Genomic DNA, 26,799 nt, shown 5'->3' with positions numbered 1-26,799 from the left:
TGCTTTGCCCTTACCAATTGCTCGCAATCCATAAACTAACCTAATATTTACACTATAAAGTTCAGTTTTCTTGTATCCATTATTTACAGTTACTGAAACCGAACTTGGAAACTTACAGCTGTATTTACAAACACTGCATATTAAATTAAACTGGGCAGCCAGGCCAACATGGGATTCTACTTTCAGAGAAACGTTTCCATGACATTTTTTGCAGCACAAACTGTTTTCAAGAGCTTCACACAATATATTCGTATCAATGAGTTCAAAAACTTCATTCCCTCTATCAAGTAAATTATATTTCTCTTCCAAATCTCTTAGTTTTTTATGAGAAGCACTGTTTTCATTTGGTGTAAGTTCGTTCGGCAAATCAGTAATAAGTGGATTCACATTTTCCAACAGTGATGACGATGAACTGCTTTGCTTTGCTAATGAATCATTATTTCTTTTCTTTTGCCAGTTCACACGCTTTTTAAATACTTTTGCTTTAGCTCTAGGCATTTTCACTGCGAAAAATGAAGCACTAAATACGAAATAACTCAACAACAACTACTTTCTTATATCACACTGTTTACAAAACAGTCCCGCCACAAAGTCAAAGAGTAACTTGAGGAAACCAGAGAGAAACATTTTCGGGCAACTAGTGTATAAATAGTCGCTGGAAACCGGGATATTTGAATTCATGTCACTTTAAAGGTACTGCCAAAAAGTTCATGGTCAGCCACGAGAGACGTGTATAACTAAAGCGCAATACCCAATCTCACAAATATATAAAAATAAAATAGTTATGATTGTAGTAGAGCTATGTATGATACGTCATTTTAAAGAGGAAACATGGCAGAATATAATACGCCAATAAAAAAAATTCGATTTTTTAACCCAAAATCCGATTCCGTATCCCCTTAACTTTTCCACAGCCTTTTCAAAAACGTTTTTTACTCTGCCCTACCTTGTAGCCTACCGGGATACAATGTTATAAGAGCTGCAATTACAACAAGCGCCTCTTTGTTGCAGGTCGTAGGCCACGCCTCTTCAACCTTCGCGTGGGACAAGTGCTTCGTGTAACGGCCTCCAGAGCACTTGGTAAGTGTTGATTGGCGCACCTAATATGCTTACGCTTCGACACAATTGTGCAGATTACATGGAATACAGAGTTTCCACATGTCAGCCACATCAGAATGGTGCAACTTCAGTTATTTGCTAGCACAGACGTAACAAAAAGTTTTGAGATATGTAACATTAATAATATTTTCCCGGAATATTGAAAGACGCGCGTAGTTTATAGCTTGTGAACAATGTTCTTCGTTGATTTGTTCTTCCCTTCTGTAACTGCAGTTTTTCGTAGAGAGATCTTCGTTCAGCTTGCTATTACTGAATTTGTGATTTCTCAGGTTTTCTCTGTGATGTCGCTAAATGGTATGCTTTCAGGTGTTCAGCCGATTTGCCGATCCCATGATTACGCAGTAAGTACGCATAATAACATAGGTCATGGCACGGCAAGACAGGTGGATCGGTCGTCGAAATATCGTGTAGAACCATGGATTCAACAATTCGGCTCTACTCGCCGAAGCACGCGATTACTTACTGAATTTCCCGTGGAAGAACTAGTAAGTTGCATTAACTTCCCCCGATCGGCTCATAGGCTGTCTCTGCTGTATGGATATGGGGAAACGTTATGTCCTATCAGTCCTACAGCGAATAGTGTTTCCAATACTTAAAGTCAATGCATCTAAGAGTGAGTTTTATGTAAGTCGGTTGCTTTGCAGAAGGGAAATGAGAAGAATACTTGGTATCAGTCGACATCTACAGCTATATCTACATCTACATAATTACTGTACAATTCACAATTAAATGCCTGGCAGATGGTTCATCAAACCACCTTCAAGCTATTCCTCTTGTTTTATTATGATGATCATTTCTCCCTATGTAGGTGGGCGCCAATAAAATATTTTTGCACTCGGAGGAGAAAGTTGATGACTGAAATGCCATGAGATCATGTCGCAAAATGACTTTGTTTTAATGATTGCCACCTCAATTCACGTATTAAATTCGTCGACCTCTCTCCCCTATTTCGCGAAAACAGAAAACGGGTTGCCCTTCTTTGAACTTTTTCGATGCCCTCCAGAAGAGGGCGGACAGTCTCTTTAGGAGACCTGCTGCATTTCGGAAGTATCCTGCCAGTACAAAGCACTCTTTGGTACGCTTTTCAGACAACATTATCTATATGATCGTCCCCATCTAAGTTATTTGTGATTGTAATCCCTAAGTATTTAGCTGAATACGCAGCCTTTAGATTTGTGTGATTTATCGTAAGTAATATAGCAACCTTCGTGTCACCCCAGTGACGTCATCCCGCGATGCCAGCTGATTAAGCAAGTACAGTTATCCAAGATGGCGGCTGTGACGTCAGCTGAGGACGCGAGTGACGTCTTCCGAGATACGCGGCCGTGACGTCAGCTGATGACGCGAGTACCGTTCTCCAAGATGGCGGCTTTTGCCGGGAAAGTACCGCGCCCCCCTGGCAGGAAATTTGAATTTTTGCGGGAATTTGAATTATGTGCTTCTACTGGTCCCTCCCCCCCCTTTTCGACTTTTTGCGTGATGGTGCGTCATCCTCTTGCAAAAGGGGGAATTTCGAATTTTGGAGGGAATTTTACTCTAAGAGCTTACTCCTGCAGCCGATTGGGGTTAGTATGGTGTTGCGCACACTAGAGACTGCTCTTGATGTCATTCAATTCGAATATAATTTGTTTAAATTTATTGTGTACCTATGCCTTAGTTTGGGATTACCACCACAAGAGGCTGAGATATCAGTGTTTGTTGAGCTGTTGGTGTTCAGTTAACGAGATGTTGGTGCCAGACAGGGGGAGTTTTAATAGCTGTATTGCATGCACTCATTCAGCCGAGGAGTGCATCCACATCTCACTGCATGAAGAATGGAAGCGAGAATTAATGCTTGAACATATGAAGAGGAAGAATACAGTCCTGCAAATAAATGCTTTGCATTAAAGTTACATTACACAATGCATGGAAACATCTGTCTCTGCTGGAATGGTCTGTCATTTCTAAAACCTATGTATAAGCTCCCACCACACAAGAGAGAACTGCTTCCGATCCATCAGACCAGAGAACAGAGGTTGTTGGCGAATTCACCGCTAGAGGGCGCCACGATAGATCATGCAGTTCAGTCCATATGACACAGCATCGTGATGATGTCACGTGTTTCTGTCAGCTGCACGTCTGCCCCAGGCTCCTCATCCCCCTGGCGGTCTGGAGGGGAAAACTGACACGAAAAGGAATCAGCCTGTTCTGGGCTGCTGGAGAGAGGAATGAGTGTACTTTATTTCCTTCTTGACAATTTATTTAGGGACGGATTTCAAAAAATGGTTCAAATGGCTCTGAGCACTATGGGACTTAACATCTGTGGTCATCAGTCCCCTAGAACATAGAACTACTTAAACCTAACTAACCTAAGGACATCACACACATCCATGCCCGAGACAGGATTCGAACCTGCGACCGTAGCAGTCGCGCGGTTCCGGACTGAGCGTCTAGAACCGCTAGACCACCGCGGCCGGCATGAACGGATTTCACCTAGTTTATTTATGACAATGACACAGAACACTCACCCTGCCGGCAGTCTGGAGGGCGAAAACTAATGGGAAATGGAATCAGCCTGTTCTAGGCTGCTGGAGAGAGGAAGGAGTGTACTTTATTTAATTTTTTAACAATTTATTTAGCTACGGGTATCACCTAGTTTATTTACTACGCTGATGCAAAACACTCACTCTGACATGCTTGGAGTCACAATATATAGTTTACAAACCTGGAAACTACTCGTAAATGATGCATTACGGTGATAGACGGAGACGCAAACAACTCGTAAATTATCGAAATATTTCAGTTCACAGTATATGCACGTGAAAACTACTCGTAGATCAGCGAAATAATGTATGCATACACGCTGACAACACTTAAACACCCGAAGATAATTCAGTGCACAAACACTCAGTGCACGTAGAAAAAAAAAAAGCAACTTACCAGCGACTCGAACCCTGATTTTACTGGATGGAAAGCCTAAGTGCACCCTCCTAACACATGGAAACTGTCCAGATGCAGGAGAGGACGGTTACGTTAGTGTACTTCATTTATTATGCTCGGAAAACTGACGCAAATATCCTTCCTAATTACGTAACTAATCACGAAGATCAGTAATAATTACACAACTATATGCATAGCGCTGCACAAGAACGGCTTAAAATCGCAAAAAAACTAACTATCCATACAACTGGTCTTATCCTGCTTGGAAAAAATGTCGCAATACCACTGTACACTGACGCAAATATCGATCCCAATTACATAATTAATGATAAAGCTCGGTCCTAATTACACAACAATATGCACAGCGCTGCACAAGGACGGCTTAAAATCTCAATATATCACAAAAACTAACTATACCATACAACTGGTGTTATCCTGCTGGAAAAAAAATCGCAGTTCCACTCCAAACTTAGGCAAATATCGATCCTGATTACATAATTAATGACAAACATCAGACCTAATTACACAACTATATGCATAGCGCTTTACAAGTACGGCAATATATGACAAAAACGGACGATACCATCCAACTGGTGTTATCCTGCTGGGATAAAAATCTCGCAATACCACAAGAAACCAGCGACAGAAACACTCAAACTCTACACTACACCTACGAGCTAGGGGGGAAAAGGCTGGGGTGTAAGGTACAACCTTTATTATTTTTGGTGGGAAATATGTTCAACTGACTAGATGCTGGTGATGGACAGAGAGGAGTTTAAAAAAAAAATTGTATTACCTGCAAGCATATAGCATCTGTCCCTATTAGACGTCAGTGTTCACTACACATGCCAACTAAAAATCACCCTGCAGCCCAACTAACCGAATCCAATACATCCTATCACAGCTGATGGGAAAAATGCGTCACAGTTATAATTACACTTCGAAATTGGCGCGAAAAAAACCATCACTCGTACTGAATGGGTCATAATGTATCACATGTACTGGGGAAAATCGTCTTCCTAAAGGACTGCAGTTGAACGTGTATTCTCCTCCATGTACAATCACAACCTACGGGATGGAGCTACTTAGCTGAAAGCCTCGCAGCCCATGCTAGCCACCACTCGGAACGATACAATTGCGTTTCGTCAACACAAAAGCAGGTACAGTTAACTAGAAGATAAAGGGACGGCTTTCCCCAAATGCAACTTGGTCGTCTAAAGTATAGTGGCGCAGCCAATCCTAATGGCTAGGCGCCGCTGTCGCAGACTAGACAGGTCCCCAGCGCCTCTCATTCTGGGGGTGGAAAACACTTTTGTCTAACGTCACGTAGGGCACTTCAGCAGGGGCCGTTCTCTCTTAGGGGCCTCGACAGCTGTTCTATGGTCAATAACTTAACATCAACTAGACTCCTATTATAAAGCTAGTATTAAAAAAACATTCGTGATGATAATAAATCTCCTCTTTCCACGAAAATAGACAAAGTCCTTTTTCATTTAGTTTTATGAGCAAAATCTGTATAGTTTTTCACATTTGACTACACTCGCATCTTATTATTTTCTGACGTCCGGCAGATTGTACCTCCACCAATCACAAATGATCAGCAGAGAGACACTAACCTCATTTGCAAAGGCCTTTATGTGGAAACTCGAGAAAAGAAAATAGAGGAAACTGATATTTCCACTCGCGAATACCAATGTCAGTGACGTAACAGAGTCTAAATCACGCATATAATTTACAAAGTCAAATAACGTCTTTCTCATGTCTAGATAACCATCAAACACGGCTTCCACCTGCTAGATGCAGACATCACAATCGATCATCTCTAAACTAAATAAACACACGAAATGTGAAGAAGCAGTCAACCAAACAATTTACATGGGAGGTAATAATGGTCCAGTGCAAACACATGCCGATATTTAATCTTCTCAAATTTCCACCTGATGACGAAAGCTGTCCAACACATACTAAGTATTAGTTTGCTAGTTGGCCACAAGCCACTGCCACGCCATGCACGAATAGACAGAATCATCCTACTAAATCTTTCATACACACACACTATATATATATATATATATATATAGTGTCCCAGCTATCTTGTCCACCCAAAATATCTCTGGAACTATAACAGCTATTGGAAAACGACTTTCACCGGTGTCAATGTAGGGCTGGGGCCCATGAATGTATATATTTGGAAACATTCTAAAACGAAAGCATATGTGTTTTTTAACACAAACTTATGTTTTTTTTAAATGGACCTCCTATATTTTTTCTTCAGCAATCCATAGCATGACAAAGCACATACACACTGGCGTTGATTACATCACAATATTCCCATTACATCCCGAGATATTGAGACGCGAAGTTAACGCTTGAAACACCCGACATGCGCTGCTAGCGCACGTCCTGAGGCTCAGGCGTGAACCCCATGTTGCCCGTAATCGCGATGTGATTGACATGTGTAATCACACCTCCATACTTATCAAGAGGTCCGAAACGAATAATACGGTCTGCTGCCATCAACTCTCATAAGCACATAATGGTTTCCCTCTTGCACGTTTTACGTATCTACGTACACAATATGAACCAGTACCGATCGGTGTACACCCATCAGGTTGTCTTATTTATCCTGCACACCCAAAATAAGGTTTATCTAATGCGCTATATGACCCATTGTGCCTGTCGCGCAGGGCCTGGCTCTACCTAGTCAAGTGTTCAACGTAGTTCCCACTACTGCCACAGTTACCACTTGCCCTGTTTATGATTTGCGACCCATGCAAACTCCTGTACTCCACCACCCTCCGAGCATCCCATTTGTTGTTGCTTTGGCGTGCTGTACACCGCTTGCCAGTGTAGTCGTGCATCAGAGTAATCTAGTGACGGCACGGAGGTAGTACACATTGTGAATAAACGTTGTGTTGTGGAACTTATATTGTACAGTATAATGTACACACATGAAGATATGGTAGAAATGCTGCTGATCAATGCAGAATGTACGCTGACGGGAAATACGATATGAGATTGCTTGTTTGTTGATAGTACTGTTAGCGAAAATTATGGTTATTAAGTTAGTATGTCTGTTTTCTACCCTACTCAACATACCTGTAGCCGGCCGGTGTGGCTGTGCGGTTAAAGGCGCTTCAGTCTGGAACCGCGTGACCGCTACGGTCGCAGGTTCGAATCCTGCCTCGGGCATGGATGTGTGTGATGTTCTTAGGTTAGTTAGGTTTAAGTAGTTCTAAGTTCTAGGGGACTTATGACCACAGATGTTGAGTCCCATAGTGCTCAGAACCATTTGAACCATTTTTACATACCTGTACTGTACCCTGTTGTAGGTGGACGAAATGCTGTTCAGGCAGAACGACTGTACAGGAGACGATTCCCTGACAAGCCACAGCCTTCGCGCCGGATGTTTGGTCGTCTTACTCTCGTCTACGTGAAACGGGAAACTTAAATCCAAGACCTCGACATCGTCCTAGAACACGCACAGATGAACGTGCTGAAGTTGCTGTGCTCGCTACCATAGCTGTGAATCCTCAAATCAGCACACGTCAAATTGAACGTGAAGTTACTGTGTCGAAATCAAGTGCACAGCGTATTCTTAAACGTCATAAATTTCATCCTTACCATGTTCATTTACACCAGGATCTTCATGGAAATGACTTCCGTAATAGGGTAACATTTTGTCGGTGGGCTCAGCAAAAACTTCTGACTAATCCAAATTTTTTTGCAGATGTTCTCTTTACCGACGAGGCATCATTCTCCAACAAAGGAATTGTCAATATGAGGAATATGCATTATTGGTCCGCAGACAATCCAAAATGGCTCCGTCAGGTAGAGCATCAACTTCCGTGGAAAGTTAATGTTTGGTGTGGGATTATTGGAGATACCATTATTGGACCTTTCTTTATAAATGGCATCCAAAATGGCAGACAATACTCCAGATTTATACGACACAATCTTCCTGTTCTCTTGGACACCGTACCTCTGAACCGGAGAATGGTCATGCGGTATCAGCATGACGGATGCCCTGCACATAACGCCTTACGAGCACGACGACTTCTGAACCGTAAGTTCCCTGGTAGGTGGATTGGACGAGGTGGCCCAGTTAGGTGGCCTGCCCGATCTCCGGACCTTACACCGCTGGATTATTTTCTTTGGGGAGCAGTGAAGGATGCTCTTTACCAACATGAACCAACAACACCAGAGGACATGAAGCAACGCATTATTGATGCTTGTACAGCCATCAAAGAGGAAACAGTAGCACGAAGTAGGGGATCCTTCATCCGCAGAGTGACCCTATGTATGCAAGCCAATGGGCATCACTTTGAGCATGAGATGTGAACGCTATGTTTAGTATGTAGTGCTGGTATCTCAGTGGAAGTTTCTACAAAGGGCCATTTTACCCAGTGATGATAAGAAACATTTGTTTGCAACAATTTGTCTTTTAACGCACTAGATAAACATAACATTGGTAATTATGTGATAATAAAACTAATTGGTTAAACATGTTTACACTCATCTTCTATGTCCTACCTGAACTTCCCAAATCAAAACATTTTTACCTAAACAACGGTAAAACTTTAGTCCACTTGCTCGTTTCACTAAAACCATCAACATGCATTTTACTATTACGAGTAAATGATTAACTGTCACTTGCGCTAGATCTACAGTAAAGTTTTAACGTTGAACGGCATTACCTTTTTAGTAACGGATTAACGATAAGCGAAGTTAACTTTGTGACTAACGTTGCGGTACACAGATATGTTACAGAACCGCATCACCCCTAGCCTATGGGATAAATACCTGCTGGAATGTACGACGTTAATGCGGAATGGCAGCAGACCGTATTATTCGTTTCGGACCTCTTGATAAGTATGGAAGTGTGATTACGCATGTCAATCACATCGCGATTACGGCCGGCATGGGGTTCACGCCTGAGCCTCAGGACGTGCGCTAGCAGCGCATGTCGGGTGTTTCAAGCGTCAACTTCGCGCCTTAATATCTAGGGATGTAATGGAAATATTGCGATGCTATCAACGCCAGTGTGTATGTGCTTTGTCATGCTATGGATTGCTGAAGAAAAAATATAGGGGGTCCATTTAAAAAAACATAAGTTTGTGTTAAAAAACACATATGCTTTCGTTTTAGAATGTTTCCAAATATGTACATTCATGGGCCCCAGCCCTACACTGAGACCGGTGAAAGTTGTTTTCCAATAGCTGTTATAGTTCCAGAGATATTTTGGGTGGACAAGATAGCTGGGACACCCTATATATATATAATTTTTTTTGATCGCTATACTTATTATTAAATCTTAGGATTGTGGTTTCAGTTGAACGACATTCGACAGTGAGACAAGTATCGGAAATACACCTTCCTAACGACTGTGGCTCTGGAAATAGAAATATCTGTACCATTCTTATGACTTGACGTACTGCTCCCTTTGCTATCGCACTATTCCACGTCAAATCCATACCTTCATTACGACTGGACATAGTCATTTCCTTTGCACATGTTGGAACACAAACACATACTTTATAAGCGTGATGCCCAAGGCGAACCTATCACATATCCCCTACTATTAAGTATAATACTTTGTCAATAACTGATTGCCAGCGATGCGAAATAATACTGACCGAAAATCGATGATGTGTGGACATGTCTCATAAGTTTTCTTGCGAGTGGTACCATTGTGTCCACTGTCTCCTTCTGGTACTGGCAGAAGTAAAGCTGTGAGGACGGGGCGTGAGTAGTGCTTGGGTAGCTCAGTTGGTAGAGCACTTGCCTGCGAAAGGCAAAGGTCCCGAGTTCGAGTCTCGGTCTGGCACACAGTTTTAATCTGCCAGGAAGTTTCATATCAGCGCACACTCCGCTCCAGAGTGAAAATCTCATTCTGGAAAAAGAATAAAGATTGTACCTTACACCCCAGCCTTTTTCGCCCTAGCTTGTAGGTGTAGGGTAGAGTTTGAGTGTTTCTGTCGCTGGTTTCGAGTGGTATTGCGAGATTTTTACCCCAGCAGGATAACACCAGTTGGATGGTATCGTCAGTTTTTGCAGAATATTGCCGTCCTTGTGAAGCGCTATGCATGTAGTTGTGTAATTAGGTCCGATCTTTGTGATGAATTACGTAATTAAGATCGATATTTGCGTAAGTTTGGAGTGGAATTGCGATTTTTTTTTCTGAGCAGGATAACACCACTTGTATGGTATAGTCAGTTTTTGCGATATATTACGGTTTTAGGCCGCCCTTGTGCAGAACTATGCATATAGTTCTGTAATTAGGACCTTTCTTTGTGCTTAATTACGTAATTAGGATGGATATTTGCGTCAGTTTCCTGGGCAAAATAAATAAAGTGCACTAACGTAATCTTCTTCTCCCACATCTGCACAGTTTCCATGTGTTAGGGGGTGCACTTATTCTTTCCATCCAGTCGACTCAGGGTTCGAGTCACTAATAAGTTGCGTTTCCTTTTACATGCACTGAGTGTTTGTGCACTGAATTATTTTGGGGTGTTCAAGCGTTGTGAGCGTGTTTGCATGCGTTATTTCGGTAGTCTGCGAGTAGTTTGCACGTCTGTATGCTTTGTACCGGATTATTTCGGTAATTTACGGGTTGTCTGCGTCTCTGTACATAAGTGTACTGAATTATTTACAAATAGTTTACATTTCTGTAAACTGTATGTTGTGACCCCAAGCATGTCAGGATGATTGTTTTGCATCATCGTAATAAAATAACTAGGTGAAATTCGTCGCTAAGCAAATTGTTCCAAAAATAACTACAGTGCACTCCCACCTATCTCCAGCAGCCCAGAACCAGTTGATTCCTTTTCCTGCCAGTTTTCTCCTCCAGACCGCTGGTGGGAGGGGGGAGGGGGGGCGGGGGGAAGAGGCTGGGCAGACATGCAGCTGAGAAAAACACGTGACGTCAGCATGGTGCTGTGCTCGTAGTGCTCCTATGGACTGAACTGTACGATCTCGTGAACTATCGTGGCGCCCTCTAGCGGTGAATTCGGCAACAACCTCTGTTCTCTGGTCTGATGGATCGGAAGCAGTTCTCTCTTGTGTGGTGGGAGCTTATACATAGGTTTTAGAAATGACAGACCATTCCAGCAGAGACAGATGTTTCCATGCATTGTGTAATGTAACTTTAATGCAAAGCATTTATTTGCAGGACTGTATTCTTCCTCTTCATATGTTCAAGCATTAATTCTCGCTTCCATTCTTCATGCAGTGAGATGTGGATGCACTCCTCGGCTGAATGAGTGCATGCAATACAGCTATTAAAACTCCCCCTGTCTGGCACCAACATCTCGTTAACTGAACACCAACAGCTCAACAAACACTGATATCTCAGCCTCTTGTGGTGGTAATCCCAAACTAAGGCATAGGTACATAATAAATTTAAACAAATTACATTCGAATTGAATGACATCAAGAGCAGTCTCTAGTGTGCGCAACACCATACTAACCCCAATCGGCTGCAGGAGTAAGCTCTTTGAGTAAAATTCCCTCCAAAATTCGAAATTCCCCCTTTTGCAAGAGGATGACGCACCATCACGCAAAAAGTCGAAAAGGGGGGGGAGGGGACCAGTAGAAGCACATAATTCAAATTCCCGCAAAAATTCAAATTTCCTGCCAGGGGGCGCGGTACTTTCCCGGCAAAAGCCGCCATCTTGGAGAACGGTACTCGCGTCATCAGTTGACGTCACGGCCGCCATCTTCAATTACGTCACAGGGGTGACACGAAGGTTGCTATACTACTATCATATAACGGAAATTAGTCGATCCCTTTCAGTGTTCATGTGGGTGACTTTACACTTTTCATTATTTAGTCAGTTGCCACTTTTTGTACCATACAGATACCTTGTCTAAATCATTTTGCAATTGGTTTTGAGGTTCTGATGACTTTTCTTGATGGTGAATGACACTATCATCGGTAAGCAAATATCATATGTAAAATTGGTGCTCTGATTGTCTTTTGAATCGTTTTTGTAGATCAGGAAAATAAGAGGGAGTATGAGACTTCCTTGACGAACACCAGATATTAGTTCTGTTTTACTCAATGACTTTCCATCAGTTACTACGAACTGTGAACTTTCTGACAGAAAATCACGAGCCCCGTTGCATAAGTAAGACGATACTCCATAGGTATGCAATTTGATTAGAAGTCGTTTGTGAGGAGTGGTGTCGAATGCTTTCTGGAAATTTAAAAGTATGCAATCAATTTGACATCCCCTGTCGACAGCACTCATTACTTCGTGAGAATAAAGAGATTCATGTGTTTCACAAGAACGATATTTTCTGTATCCGTCATGACTATTTGTTAGTAAATTGTTTCTTAATGTCTGAACACAATGTTTATTCCAAAATCCTACTGCGAACCAACGCAAGTGATATGGATCTGTACTTCAGTGGTTTACTCATATTTCCTTTCTTTCAATTGAAAAACGACTGAAACCTCAAGTTATGGAAAAATGTGTTGGTTGTGCTCTGGTGGGCATTGAGCTAAAAAGTGGTCCCCTTCTAATGGGAAGGCTCTAGGAAGAAGTAGAAAGAATGCCACATCAACTGAATTTCAGTGCTACCGCTCCCTGGACGGAACTACACTATGTAATCAAAAGTATCCCGAAACCCCCAAAAGCATACATTTTTCATATAAGGTGCATTGTGCTGCCACGTACTGCCAGGTACTCCACATCAGCGACCTCAGTAGTCATTAGACATCGTGAGAGAGCAGAATGGGGCTCTCCGCGGAGCTCACGGACTTCGAACGTGGTCAGGTGATTGGGTGTCCCTTGTTTCATAAGTCTGTACACGATTTTTCCACACTCCTAAACATCCCTATGTCCACTGTTTCCGATGTGATAGTGAAGTGGAAACGTGAAGGGACACATACAGCTCAAAAGCGTACAGGCCGACCTCCTCTGAAGACGATAGTCGAAGAGGGTCGTATTGTGTAATAAACAGACATCTATCCACACCCTCACACAGGAATTCCAAACTGCATCAGAAACCACTGCAAGTACTATGACAGTTAGGCTGGAGGTGATAAAACTTGGATTTCATGGTCGAGCGGCTGCTCATAAGCCACACATCACGCCAGTAAATTCCAAACGATGCCTCGCTTGGTGTAAGGAGCGTAGACATTGGACGATTGAACAGTGGAAAAACATTGTGTGGAGTGACGAATCACGGTACACAATGTGGCGATCCGATGGCAGGGTGTGGGTGTGGCGAATTCCCAGTGAACGTCATCTGCCAGCGTGTGTAGTGCCAACAGTAAATTTCGGATGCGATGGTGTAATGGTGTGGTCGTGTTTTTCATGGAGGGGGCTTGCACCACTTGTTGTTTTGCGTGGCACTATCAAAGCACAGGCCTACATCGATGTTTTAAGCACCTTCTTGCTTCCCACTGTTGAAGAGCAATTCGGGGATGGGGATTGCATCTTTCAACACGATCGAGCACCTGTTCAAAATGCACGGTCTGTGGCGGAGTGGTTACACAACAGTTACATCCCTGAAGTGGACTGGCCTGCACAGAGTCCTGACCTGAATCCTATAGAACACGTTTGGGATGTTTCAGAACCCCGACTTCGTGCCCGGCCTCACGACCGATATCGATAGCTCTCCTCAGTGTAGCACTGCATGAAGAATGGGCTGCCATTCCCCTAAAAACATTCCAGCACCCGACTGAACGTATGCCTGCGAGAGTGGACGCTGTCATCAAGGCTAAGGGTGGGCCAGCACCATATTGAATTCCAGCATTACCGATGGAGGGCGTCACGCACTTGTAAGTCATTTTCAGCCAGGTGTCCGGATACTTTTGATCACATAGTGTATACGCCTCATATGGTCAAGTTTTATTTGAAACGTCATATCTCCACTGTCTGTTACTCCAATAAAACTTTTATTTTTCTTATCTCATTTATCCACTGTCATCGGGACACTACAGGGGCGAATACAGTTTCTTGCCGGCCGGAGTGGCCATGCGGTTCTAGGCGCTATAGTCTGGAGCCGAGCGGCCGCTATGGTCGCAGGTTCGAATCCTGCCTCGGGCATGGATGTGTGTAATGTCCTGAGGTTAGTTAGGTTTAATTAGTTCTAAGTTCTAGGCGACTGATGACCTCAGAAGTAAAGTCGCATAGTGCTCAGAGCCATTTGAACCATTTTAGCCAATACAGTTTCTTCTTAAACTTAAAATAGAGAGAGAGAGAGAGAGAGAGAGTGAGAGTGAGAGAGAGAGAGAGAGAGAGAAAGCATTCTTCGTAGCATAGCTGTCTGACTTAAGTCTCTAAAATTTTTCTGGCTATTGTAGTTGGTATTATAATAGATTCACACCTTCGTATACCCCAGAGAATATGGAGATGGCACGGTGATAAAACTATTTAGCCTCCTCAACCCTCTCCCCCCCCCCCTCCCCCCTCCCCAAAGACCATTACTCCTGGATTCGACTCTGGACACTATATCCTTTATTGCACGTCCAGCCTTCTGATGGAAGGTTTGAGGGACTTCGGCCGTTCACTTCCGTAATAAAATGGAACACCTGCAGCCGTCTTTTCGATGTTATTTATTATACAGCTGCCAGTTTCGGTGATTCCATACTCGATCTTCATGCCATAACTGACGCTGAGCGAGTTAACTCCAATCTTATACACAGCTCCATCAGTGGTCAACATCTATGAACTGTTTTCTGTAGAGTGTTCAAATGGCTCTGAGCACTATGGGACTTAACATCTGAGGTCATCAGTCCCCTAGAACTTAGAACTACTTAAACCTAACTAACCTAAGGACATCACACACGTCCATGCCCGAGGCAGGATTCGAACCTACGAGCGTAGCGGTCGCGCGGTTCCAGACTGAAGCGCCTAGAACCGCTCGGCCACCCCGGCCGGCATCTGTAGACTGTAACAGCGATGTTGTGTCTCCAACCATCAACTGAGTCAGTTGGTAGTTAATGGCTGGAGACACAACGTCGTTGTTACAGTCTACAGAAGTCAGTTCATAGATGTTGGCCACTGATGGAATTGTGTACACTATTTGAGTTAACCACCACAGTGTCAGTTAAGACCTGAAGATGGTGTGCAGAATCACCGAAACTGGTAGCTATATAATAAATACCATCGAAAGGACGGCTGCAGGTGTTCCATTTTATTACATTTCTTTTATTATTCTGTTCAGTGCACATACAGGTGAAACCTTAGATTTTCCCAAACGAAGTTAGTCCAAAAGCTATCTTTATTTGTGTTCATAACTCTGGCGGAATCCTTTTAGTATCGTGATATCGCAATTCATCAATCCCCCAAAAAACAAACTGAATAGTAATTGATGTTTCCTTGACAGGGTCGAATGAGAAAGGCGCTTTGGACGATTTTGAATGTAAATCTACTCATATAGCAATGGAATGGTTTTAAAAATAGTGTTTTTCTGCTTCAGCAACACTTCCTGTATTTTAGAAAGCAAGTTGGCACGATGTGTTTTGGCAGCGTGCTAGCATATTCAGCTCCCCAGATGTTACTACATTAATTCATCTTGTTGTGACCATCTAGACTCAATGTTTTTGCTAGGTGTGCCAGTGAGGTTCGGGGCGAAAGGTCTCACGTCTGGTGCATTCCTGGCACATTGAGCTCACACACACAGTAAGATTGTGTTCCGTGTAAAGCTCTCTCTGTTGGCAAGAGAGGAAGCGTGTTTCATAAACGTTACAATAGCCTCATTAATGTCTATCTGAAAGATACTTTCTCAACATTAACTATACTGTACACATTAATACAACCGAACATTTATTCCGTCTTATAAAACAAGATTTTAATAAATTGCATAAAATGTACGAGGGATATCAAATGTATTACCTTGGCTCCCCTTTTGAGTTTTTGGTTCATGAGCTTGCCAGTATGAAACTCGCTGGGTGCACCCAACTAGCTCGATCGTTATCCAAGTCCACAGATAGTCGTGATGGTTACAACACAGCAACAAAAGGAGTTTGCTTTCTCCGTTTCAACAAGTAGATTCATGTTTGTGTTTTAATACGGTGGATTTCAGTGATAACTGTGCGACACGATTTTAGTCTAGAGTACGTCCTCAACGATCACTCTACATCTACATACATAATTGGCAAGCCACCGAGTGGTGTACGGCGGAAGGTACCGTGTATCGCTACTAGTCATTTCCTTTCCTATTTCATTCGCAAACGGAATATGCCTCCGTGCTAGCTCTAATTTCTCTTACCTTGTTTCCGCCGTCCTTACTCGAAATGTACGTTTTCGGCAGTAGAATTATTTATCAGCCTGCTACAAATGCATCTTCCCTAAAATTTCTCAACAGCGTTTCGTGAAAAGAATGTCGTCTTACCTCCAGGGATTGTCATTTGAGTTCACAAAGCAACTCCGTAACACTGGGGTGGTGATGGAACCTCCCGGTAACAAATCTGGCAGCACGCTTCTCAACTGCTTCGATGTCTTCCTTTAATCCAACCGTGTGCGAATCCCAAACACACGAGCGGTACTCAAGAATGGGTCGCACAAGTTTTCTGTGCACGGCCTTCTTTGCTACACTTTCCTCAAACGCTCCCAATAAACGGAAATCGAACATTCACCTTCCCTACTACCGCCCTAACGTGCTCGTTCCAATACACATCGCTTTGCAACGTTACGCCTCGATATTTAGTCGACGTCTGTCAACCGTCACACTAGTAATGCTGTATAGGAACGTTATAGGATTGTTTTTCCTATTTATCTGCATTAACTTACATTTTTATAGGTTTAGAGCGAGTTCCCATTCATTACACCAGAAATTCTGTCTACCTGAACCTATATCCTTCCACTGTCACTCAGCGACGATAATTTCCCGTCATTACCAAACAATGACAGATTTCTGCTTACCCTATCCGTCAGATCGTTTACGTACACTGCGCAAAAGAGTGAAAGAATAACGTTTTTAGAAACCTCACATTTTTCCCCATTGCGTCGCAGAAGTTTGAGATTTGCCTCAAAGGTGCCTACAACATTTCTTTGTAATGGTGCAAAAGTGTGGCGCCCTGCGACTTTACCCTCGGACTAGGCGACGCTTCAAACAGTAAGATATCGACACGTGCGGAAAAAAAGGCCAAAGCTCATAAATTCAGGTGAGGTGTAAAATGGATTACTGGTTTCACATTGGCACAACATTTCTTCAGAGTTCTGCCCAACACCACAGTGGTCGTGCCAAACGATGCAAACGTCGTCAGCTGTCCACTCTCAGCCACATTTCAGCCCTTCTTTCGATGACCTTGCTATGGAACTCAGGACCGCGGCGCCCAGTATTGAAATCACTCGGTCTGCTTTTGGATGACATTTCAGACACACCGCCGCTCAGAATCGACACGGAAAGTCGTCAGAAGAAGGCATAAAGGGTATCAATGAAACCATTGGGTCGTCTGTTTAAACACATTTGCTGTCGAAGGCAATAGTTTCCAACAGAACGCCGTTTCTTGACCACTTTTGACACTGCTGACACCTCCTAGACTTTTCAGTCTTTCTCTAAGGACATCGTGGCGCTGCAGTCGTGTGTGATCAGATCCCTTTGGAGTGTAGCTCAACCGAAATTTTTACTCTCAGGTTGGAACAGCTAGACCCCTTGAAAACCATTCGACGAAGTTTGAATGTGATTAATGTCTGTACGTTCATTTAGCCCTCCTGTTTCGCACCCTCTAGTAACATGATCACGATGGGGCACGACTTTGACACTCGTCTCAATAACAAGCTAGTGCTTGCGCTTTCGAACTAGAATGGCTCATTCGTACCACCAATCTGGCAACACGCTCGATTCCACTCGCACACATTTCTTGAACACTTTAAAAACGTACCTGTTCAGTGACAACCCTTGACCGATTCCGAAGTACCTGTAGGGAGGCGACTGCTTTGACAGCCGCAGACTGCGTGTACCTGCTAGCAGGTGCCAGAGCAGCAGCGTACAGCCTCTCAGCTGCGAGGCTGAGGCCCGCAGCCGCCTCGGAACTTGCTTTCCGCCATCGTCTGTTTACGTCCCTGCCGCGGCGCTTAGCGCGTACGCGATTGTTTACTTCGTGTTAGCCTTCGCTAGTGCTTGGGCTTTCGAACTACAATGGCTCATTCGTACCGCCAATCTACTATGGTTCAAATGGCTCTGAGAACTATGGGACTCAACATCTGAGGTCATCAGTCCCCTAGAACTTAGAACTACTTAAACCTAACTAACCTAAGGACATCACACACATCCATGCCCGAAGCAGGATTCGAACCTGCGACCTTAGCAGTCGCGCGATTCCGGACTGAAGCGCCCAGAACCGCTCGGCCACAGCGGCCAGCCGCCAATCTACTATCAAGAATTGCTTTAATAATGAATTTGCACGACCGAGGCACTTGAAGTAGAACGATTTATACTTGAAGAAATTAAAACTGAATCACAAGATATGATTGGCATGCCGGCCGAAATGGCTGAGCGGTTCTAGGCGCGACAGTCTGGAACCGCGCGACCACTACGGTCGCAGGTTCGAATCCTGCCTCGGGCACGGATGTGTGTAATGTCCTTAGGTTAGTTAGGTAGGTTCTAAGTTCTAGGGGACTGATGACCTCAGATGTTAAGTCCCATAATGCTCAGAGCCATTTGAACCATATGATTGGCATCCACATCTCTATCCCGAGCAGTGCGGTGTGCGTGAAGCTGATCAACAACACGGTGTGTGACATTATCGTTAGCGACGATAAAGATGGACTTAAACATCCCGACGGCCATGTCGGGAAGGTAGAAATCTATCAGGCGGGTCTCGGTTTGAGAACTGTAAGAGTATTCGAGCTACCATTTGAGGTTCGGGCTGAAGTCGTGGTTAGCGCGCTACAACCTTATGGAAGGGTACTCAGTCACATAGCAGAGAAATGGACAACCTTTACCACGTACCCGGTACTTAATGGTATGCGACAAATACTGATAGAGCTATCAAAACATGTACCGTCTTACCGCACAATTGTAGGCTGCAGAGCGATAGTCATGTAACACGGTCAGCGGAAACTTGCTCAGGTTGTGGTCAAGAAGGCCACGTTCGCTCAACGTGTCTCCAACGAAGACATCGACAGGTGAATGTGTAGCAACACCCCGTGCCCAGAATCACGAATTTTGGTGCAGATTATGCATCTGGGAGCACGTCCATGGCCTCCGTTCTGGATACACCGTACAATAAGTCATTCCGCTAGCCGTGTCGACCGATTATAGGTCACACGCAATCCGAACGCTGACGTCCTGGGGGCATAGCTGTGGCTTACACCGTATACCGATCATACAGCATTGATATGTACAATCTGCAGGTGTGGCGTAGCCGCGGTCCTCGGTAAACGGACGTCGCTCACCTGCGAGGCCCAGTTTGTCGAGACGTCAGTGAAGATGTTTGGAGGTCTTGCGAACGACGCCTTCGGTCGTATCCCACGATCCTAGGTTGCGCCAAACCGGCGATGCGCCGTGCAATGGTGACACGTGGTCGTGAGCAGGCTGTGTGGCCACGTCACACACGATGGACTTCTATTTCACGGTCCTACGGGAATGCCTTCTCCGGAGGGGCAAGAGGCGGTTCGACGAGCAAAGGCCAAAATTATATCCATCATGCGACGCCACATCGAAGGTATGGTGGTCAGGGCGCTGACACTAGATCGGGTTGCGGGAGAACACCTATCGATGTATCACATCGTAAACGAAAACAAAAGACGACGAACAGCCCTAGTACGTGCTGTGGCCACGATGATGGCAGACACCTAACATCGCAACAAGAAATAGGCAATGACTTTGTAGAACATTACACTCAACTTCACACCGCAGTAGATACCGATATGGCGGCCATTAACGAAGCTACGCATATGATTTTCGGCACCATTGATCCAGAGGCGGAAGCACAACTGATGGAGGAGATTGCAGAGGAGGGAGTCATGGAGGCCATTGGTAGGGGAGCGGTGAACAAATCGCTGGGACCAGATGGCCTTCCTCTGGAATTCTACAGGACCTTTAGCTATGTGATCGCACCACGACGGACCACTACCTGCCGCGAATTAATGTCTCCTGACGTGCCCTTACCGCCGGCTTTTGTGGAGGGGCTGATCATCCCGATACACAAATCCTCGGGTGGTACACGGATACGGGACTACCGACCACTGTCGCTCGTTAACTGCGACTTTAAAATATTCACCAGATTATTAGCAGCACGCGTCCTATGAGTATTGCGGCAAGTACTCTCACTTGATCAAACTTCGCTCGCCGGAGATAACAACATCCAGACGGCGTTTGTTGAATATCGCAATTTGATCGCCTTAGCAAAGCCTCCGTGCAGCACTAGCGCCAATAGATTTTGATCAAGCCTTTGACAGAGTTAGTCACAACTATCTTGCAGAAGTTCTGACACACATGCGATTTCCACGGCCATTTATCGCTGTCGTGATGCGGCTCCTCAGCAATGCCTCCTGCAAAGTGCTCGTCAATGGACGCACGACAAAATCTCTCGTCGTAGCGAGATCGGTCAGACAAGGGTGTCCCTTATATGCTCTGGCTCTCGACCCGTTACTTTGCGGCCTACGACAGCGCTTGACAGGACTGGCTTTGCGAGGATACACTTTTACGTGCAAGTCATATGCGGATGACCTGATGCTGATAGTGCGGAATGAGAACGAAATGAGTGTGGCTTTAGATTGGATACGCAATTATGGAACGGCCACAGGCAGCCGTATAAATATGGACAAGTCTGTAGCGATGAATATTGGTGTTGGACTAACGGAAGAATGTGTAGCACCCTTTCGGCTCATTTATACCTCGAAATGCCTCGGTGTTGTTTTTACAAACGACGTATGTCGCACAGCAGCGTACAGCTATAAGAGACTACTACAGTGAGTTCGGACGGGCGTAATAGGGAACATCACACGGACATCAGACATGATCCAGCGGGTCTCGTACGTTAACACCTACTGGCGTCACGAATTCCGGATTTTGTTGAAGTACTCCCAATCCCGGTGACGATAGCGCGACGAATACTGGCTGCGTTTGGTTCCTTTGTGAGTGCAGGTCTACGGTTTAAAATAAGATACGACCCCTTTACCCTCCCTCTTAGTAGGGGCGGACTTGGTCTTGCGCCATGTTCATGGTCGGGCGGGGGCACTGTATATCAGTGCAATGTTAAAACTGTGGAGGCGACATCAGACCTGTCTGAGAGGGATCTTAATAGAAGAGTGGCGCCAGTGGTGATCCAGCACATTTCCCTGTCACTCCAGCATACTCGCACTTTGAGTACAGCTACGATCAGGCGGCTCTGTCGGAAACCAGACCTGCAGCGGCGCTTCACATATATCGGACAACCCAGCAATCCTATTGAGAGGAAGCATCCCCATATCAATCGGCAAGCTGTTTGGGGATCGATACACCATGTTTCCTTAGACACGGAGAAACGTGCAACGTGGTACCTAACAGTTAATGGTAAAAATGTCACCCGATCCAGACTCCGTGCGATTCATATGACAGATTCACCATTGTGCCAAACTCTGGACAACGATGAATACCGCCTCATATGCGGCTCCTCGACAGAAGTGTGCCGTTTGGCGACACAAATGATCGCTTTCTTTCTCCGAATGGGACAACACGACATTGAACCACGGATTTTATTCTTCCCGGACGGGACTTACTACCCACGTACCAAAACGAATGCCGTAACGTGGCTTCGAGGCCAGACGGTGCCCAATTTGTTCAGAGATGGCCCAAAGAATTTAATGGGCTTTTGGACCTTTTTACACGAACGACATCTAAAGATCGTGAGCGACCCGAAATACCGGCAGTGTTTCTCTAAATTCCTATGGAGTGCGTTTCAAGAGCCCCCGCATAGCTGGAACGTCCAGGGTAGGAGAAGTTAAATTATCGATGCGAGGAAAGAATGAATGGAAAATAAGACTCGATGTATACCCGATACTTACGAGAAGACATACGCGGATGACAGTACAGGTGGGCTATTGGAAATACGATTCTGCATTGTGATGTGTTGGTTCTTTTTTATGTAATGCGAGAATAATGTTCAATTTATTATCTTCAAGCAATACAGAAATATTTTTTGTGGTATGGCAAGGCAGTGACTGTTACCGAAATTTCACTTCACTTACCTGTTATATGTGAACCTGGATTTGCTTCAATTTGTGATAGATATTCATTGAAATTTGAAGCATAGTTGGAGAAGTATTTCTTTTTAAGGTAAAAAAAAGAAACCGGTCATCGGTTGTGTCTGTACAGGTATATTTTCAAAGTGCTCAACAAAGGTTTGAGAGTAACGGTGTACGCAACTGACATTGCATCATTGGCCGCCAAGGTCATCTAATCTCACAGTATGGAATTTTTTATGGTGGTTGTATGAAAAACCTCATCTGTGCCTCCCTTTCCAACAACTTCGGCTGAACTGCGAAGCCGCATAGCAACAACAGTGAATGCGGGGACTCGAGACATGCTAGCAGAAGTGTGGGATGAGTTCGACTACTGCCTGAATGTTTGTCGTGTGGCCAGTGGAGAACACACTGAATGTTTGTGAAAGAGAAATAAAAACTAAGATCCTATACATAATCGTAGAAAGCACTCCCCGTTTATTTGTGCATGCGTCTAAAGGATACATCCTTCTAAAATCGGGATGTATACTTTACACGCATGCACAAATAATTTGAACAACAATACTTTGTTGTCCCACGCGTAAGTTAAAATTCAACTCCTTCATTCATGTAGAAGTTAGTCGTGTGAGATCAGATGAATACTTTAGAAACACCCTGTATTTCAAAAGTGTTCCACAACCAATAACCTATTCCACTGATGAATATTGTGTAATAATTAGTACATGTTGAAAAATAGTACAGATCGTTCATTGTAGTTTCTGTCGTAACGTTCGGTTCAAATGGCTCTGAGCACTATGCGACTTAACTTCTGAGGTCATCAGTCGCCTAGAACTTAGAACTAATTAAACCTAACTAACCTAAGGACATCACACACATCCATGCCCGAGGCAGGATTCGAACCTGCAACCGTAGCGGTCACGCGGTTCCAGACTGTAGCGCCTAGAACCGCACGGCCACACAGGCCGGCCGTAACGTTCGGGTTTATGTACAAAATGTGCATCCATAGTAAAATATCGTGGCAGTGAATATCTCCTACCATTTACAGTTCCTAAAATATAAACATCTTTGAACATTTTGTGAGGTGATGTTTTTGTTTCTATTTTAAAAATTGTTCAAATGGCTCTGAGCACTATGGAACTTAACATCTGAGGTCATCAGTCCCCTAGAACTTAGAACTGCTTCAACCTAACTAACCTAAAGACATCACACACATCCATGCCCGAGGCAGGATTCGATCCTGCGACCGTTGCAGCGGCGTGGTTCCGGACTCAAGCGCCTAGAACGGCTCTGCCACACCGGCCGGCTGTTTCTATTTTAGTGCTCAGTTAACCAGAAATGGACCAGACATTCAACAACACACTTGGTACTTCACCATCTCGACTAACTGTCACACACAACAAAAATGTGTGTTCTGAAAGGAATCTGTAAAACTCAAAATAAATCATGTGAATATGTGCTGATAACTGTAAATTTGTGCCAGGACTCAAACTAGGATTTCTTGCTTATAACTAGCAGTCGCCTTAATCATTTAAAAACAATCAGAACCATTAGGCTGTTCGAGCTCTCCTCTAGACCTTTCTAAGGCTTTCATTTTCACTGATGTTTCCACTTATGACCAATATTCATAACATTGCAGGTTCAGCAGATCTGAAGAATTTGCACTGGCGTAATTTCATGTCTTTCTGTCGCCACTGATGTATTAACTTCATTCCAGTGTATTTAATTCATTTAATACAAGGTTAATTATTGTAATAATAACACATACTCATCTCAATATGGCAGCATGCTGTCGGCAGGTGTCACGCTAACTAGTTTCGCGAAATATGCATAACGTGGGTAACACACGCAGAAAAGTGCGAATTTTCTAACGGTTCGTATTGTGTTCGGTATAATAATTCTAAATGTCCTAGAAATGAATTTTTCAGGTTTTCTGTAGTTCTGTATGTATTAGGTCACGAACGAAACAGTGCAGGAAAACATAAGTTTCTGAAATTATGTGCCTTGGTACTCTCAGCGATACTTCGACTTGGGACACTTACACCTTGGGAGATTTAACTGCAACACTCTTACTTTTTACAACTTCTTAAGGCATTTATATCAGTAGTGAAGCCACGCGGAATAGCCGCGCGCTCTTACGCGTCTTGTAACGGTCCGCGCGGCTCCCGCCCCCCCCCCCCCCCCCCCCCACACACACACACACACCGAGGTTCGAGTCCTCCCTCGGGCATGGGTGTGTGTGTTGTACATAGCGTAAGTTAAGTTAGTTTAAGTAAAGTGTAAGCTTAGGGACCGATGATCTAAGCAGTTTGGATCCATAAGATCTTACCACAAATTTCATTTCAGTAATGAATTAGCTGCTGATTTTTTTCAGCAAGAAATTGTCTCCTGTCCACTTCTATCATTAATTCTATAGCTTTTTGTGTAAGACCTGATTTGAACCGCAAGAAATGGTGCCTAGAGAATCATTTTGGCGTATGGTATAAGCGGAAGATCTGTACAATAACGGATACTGAACGCGGAAATCGTAGAGGAAGCTAAAGCGACTACTGGTGAAGTTTTCTCACTGTTGACCATTAAAATTGCAAAACTGAGACGTGTCTAACAAAATATCAGTTATTGTGCGTATACAGTATAATAGGTAGAACAGGCATTCCTACAGGGAGCGAAATGTAATACACAAAGCTGCCATCTCTTCAGCTCTGCGCCAGTCGATGTGGGTGGCGAGTGGTGACGTGCCGTTTGAAGTTTTCTCTGCCTTTCGCCGGCCGCGGTGGCCGTGCGGTTCTGGCGCTGCAGTCCGGAACCGCGGGACTGCTACGGTCGCAGGTTCGAATCCTGCCTCGGGCATGGGTCTGTGTGATGTCCTTAGGTTAGTTAGGTTTAAGTAGTTCTAAGTTCTAGGGGACTTATGACCTAAGATGTTGAGTCCCATAGTGCTCGGAGCCATTTTTTTTCTCTGCCTTTCGCTTTCTGGTGTTGCAATTGTAATATCCCGTAGTGTATTTTATGGAAAACGTTCATCCAGGTAGATTTTAACAGTAATGAGCTACGATTTACGTTTGGGGATTTGACATGTCATTCTGCAAAACGTTAGTGGGATGACACGACAAAATGCTTTGTCCAATAAGACGGCCTCTGAACTTACCGACACAAACTTTCGCCGCGAAACGTTTCTCTAACTTCTTTGAACATAGCTTCATGGTTGCCGCTGGTACGGCTGTCAGGACTGTCACCTCTTATATTCTCAGCAAAGATGTTGAATTTAGAAAGATTTTTGTCATCATAGAAGTGTAAAGAACCTATTGGCAAAAAAGTGGAATGGTAGCTCAGAATCAATTTTTGTAGTGAGCAGCAGGTATTCAGTATGTAAACGATGATGGAGATCTGGATACTTAGGATTGTAAATCTACAGTATGTTCTTTAGTATTACCGATTCTTAAACACTAATGTTCACACTGTGGCATTGTGGAGATTCTTAACCGTATAACTGATTTGAATGCTCTCAAGCAACGCGGATTCTAGTACGCACTGTATGAGCCGTAACAGTCACAATGTACACTCCTGGAAATGGAAAACAGAACACATTGACACCGGTGTGTCAGACCCACCATACTTGCTCCGGACACTGCGAGAGGGCTGTACAAGCAATGATCACACGCACGGCACAGCGGACACACCAGGAACCGCGGTGTTGGCCGTCGAATGGCGCTAGCTGCGCAGCATTTGTGCACCGCCGCCGTCAGTGTCAGCCAGTTTGCCGTGGCATACGGAGCTCCATCGCAGTCTTTAACACTGGTAGCATGCCGCGACAGCGTGGACGTGAACCGTATGTGCAGTTGACGGACTTTGAGCGAGGGCGTATAGTGGGCATGCGAGAGGCCGGGTGGACGTACCGCCGAATTGCTCAACACGTGGGGCGTGAGGTCTCCACAGTACATCGATGTTGTCGCCAGTGGTCGGCGGAAGGTGCACGTGCCCGTCGACCTGGGACCGGACCGCAGCGACGCACGGATGCACGCCAAGACCGTAGGATCCTACGCAGTGCCGTAGGGGACCGCACCGCCACTTCCCAGCAAATTAGGGACACTGTTGCTCCTGGGGTATCGGCGAGGACCATTCGCAACCGTCTCCATGAAGCTGGGCTACGGTCCCGCACACCGTTAGGCCGTCTTCCGCTCACGCCCCAACATCGTGCAGCCCGCCTCCAGTGGTGTCGCGACAGGCGTGAATGGAGGGACGAATGGAGACGTGTCGTCTTCAGCGATGAGAGTCGCTTCTGCCTTGGTGCCAATGATGGTCGTATGCGTGTTTGGCACCGTGCAGGTGAGCGCCACAATCAGGACTGCATACGACCGAGGCACACAGGGCCAACACCCGGCATCATGGTGTGGGGAGCGATCTCCTACACTGGCCGTACACCACTGGTGATCGTCGAGGGGACACTGAATAGTGCACGGTACATCCAAACCGTCATCGAACCCATCGTTCTACCATTCCTAGACCGGCAAGGGAACTTGCTGTTCCAACAGGACAATGCACGTCCGCATGTATCCCGTGCCACCCAACGTGCTCTAGAAGGTGTAAGTCAACTACCCTGGCCAGCAAGATCTCCGGATCTGTCCCCCATTGAGCATGT

General features: G+C 44.7%; 1 protein-coding gene across 1 annotated transcript in view; it reads left to right on the top strand.

Moving 5' to 3' along the window:
• Positions 1 to 26,799, top strand: part of LOC126469663 (organic cation transporter protein-like) — a 546,524-nt gene that overhangs the window by 153,341 nt on the left and 366,384 nt on the right. Inside the window, exon 2 of the mRNA XM_050096803.1 lies at positions 1,012 to 1,080. The gene's annotated coding sequence lies outside the window, so the exon portion shown is untranslated. The remainder of the gene's footprint in view (positions 1 to 1,011; positions 1,081 to 26,799) is intronic.

This window comes from Schistocerca serialis, chromosome 3, assembly GCF_023864345.2.
Source record: "Schistocerca serialis cubense isolate TAMUIC-IGC-003099 chromosome 3, iqSchSeri2.2, whole genome shotgun sequence".
NCBI classification, from domain to species: Eukaryota; Metazoa; Arthropoda; class Insecta; order Orthoptera; family Acrididae; genus Schistocerca; species Schistocerca serialis.
The sequence above is the reverse complement of the archived record's forward strand: the minus strand, read 5'-3'. Positions and strand labels throughout refer to the sequence as shown.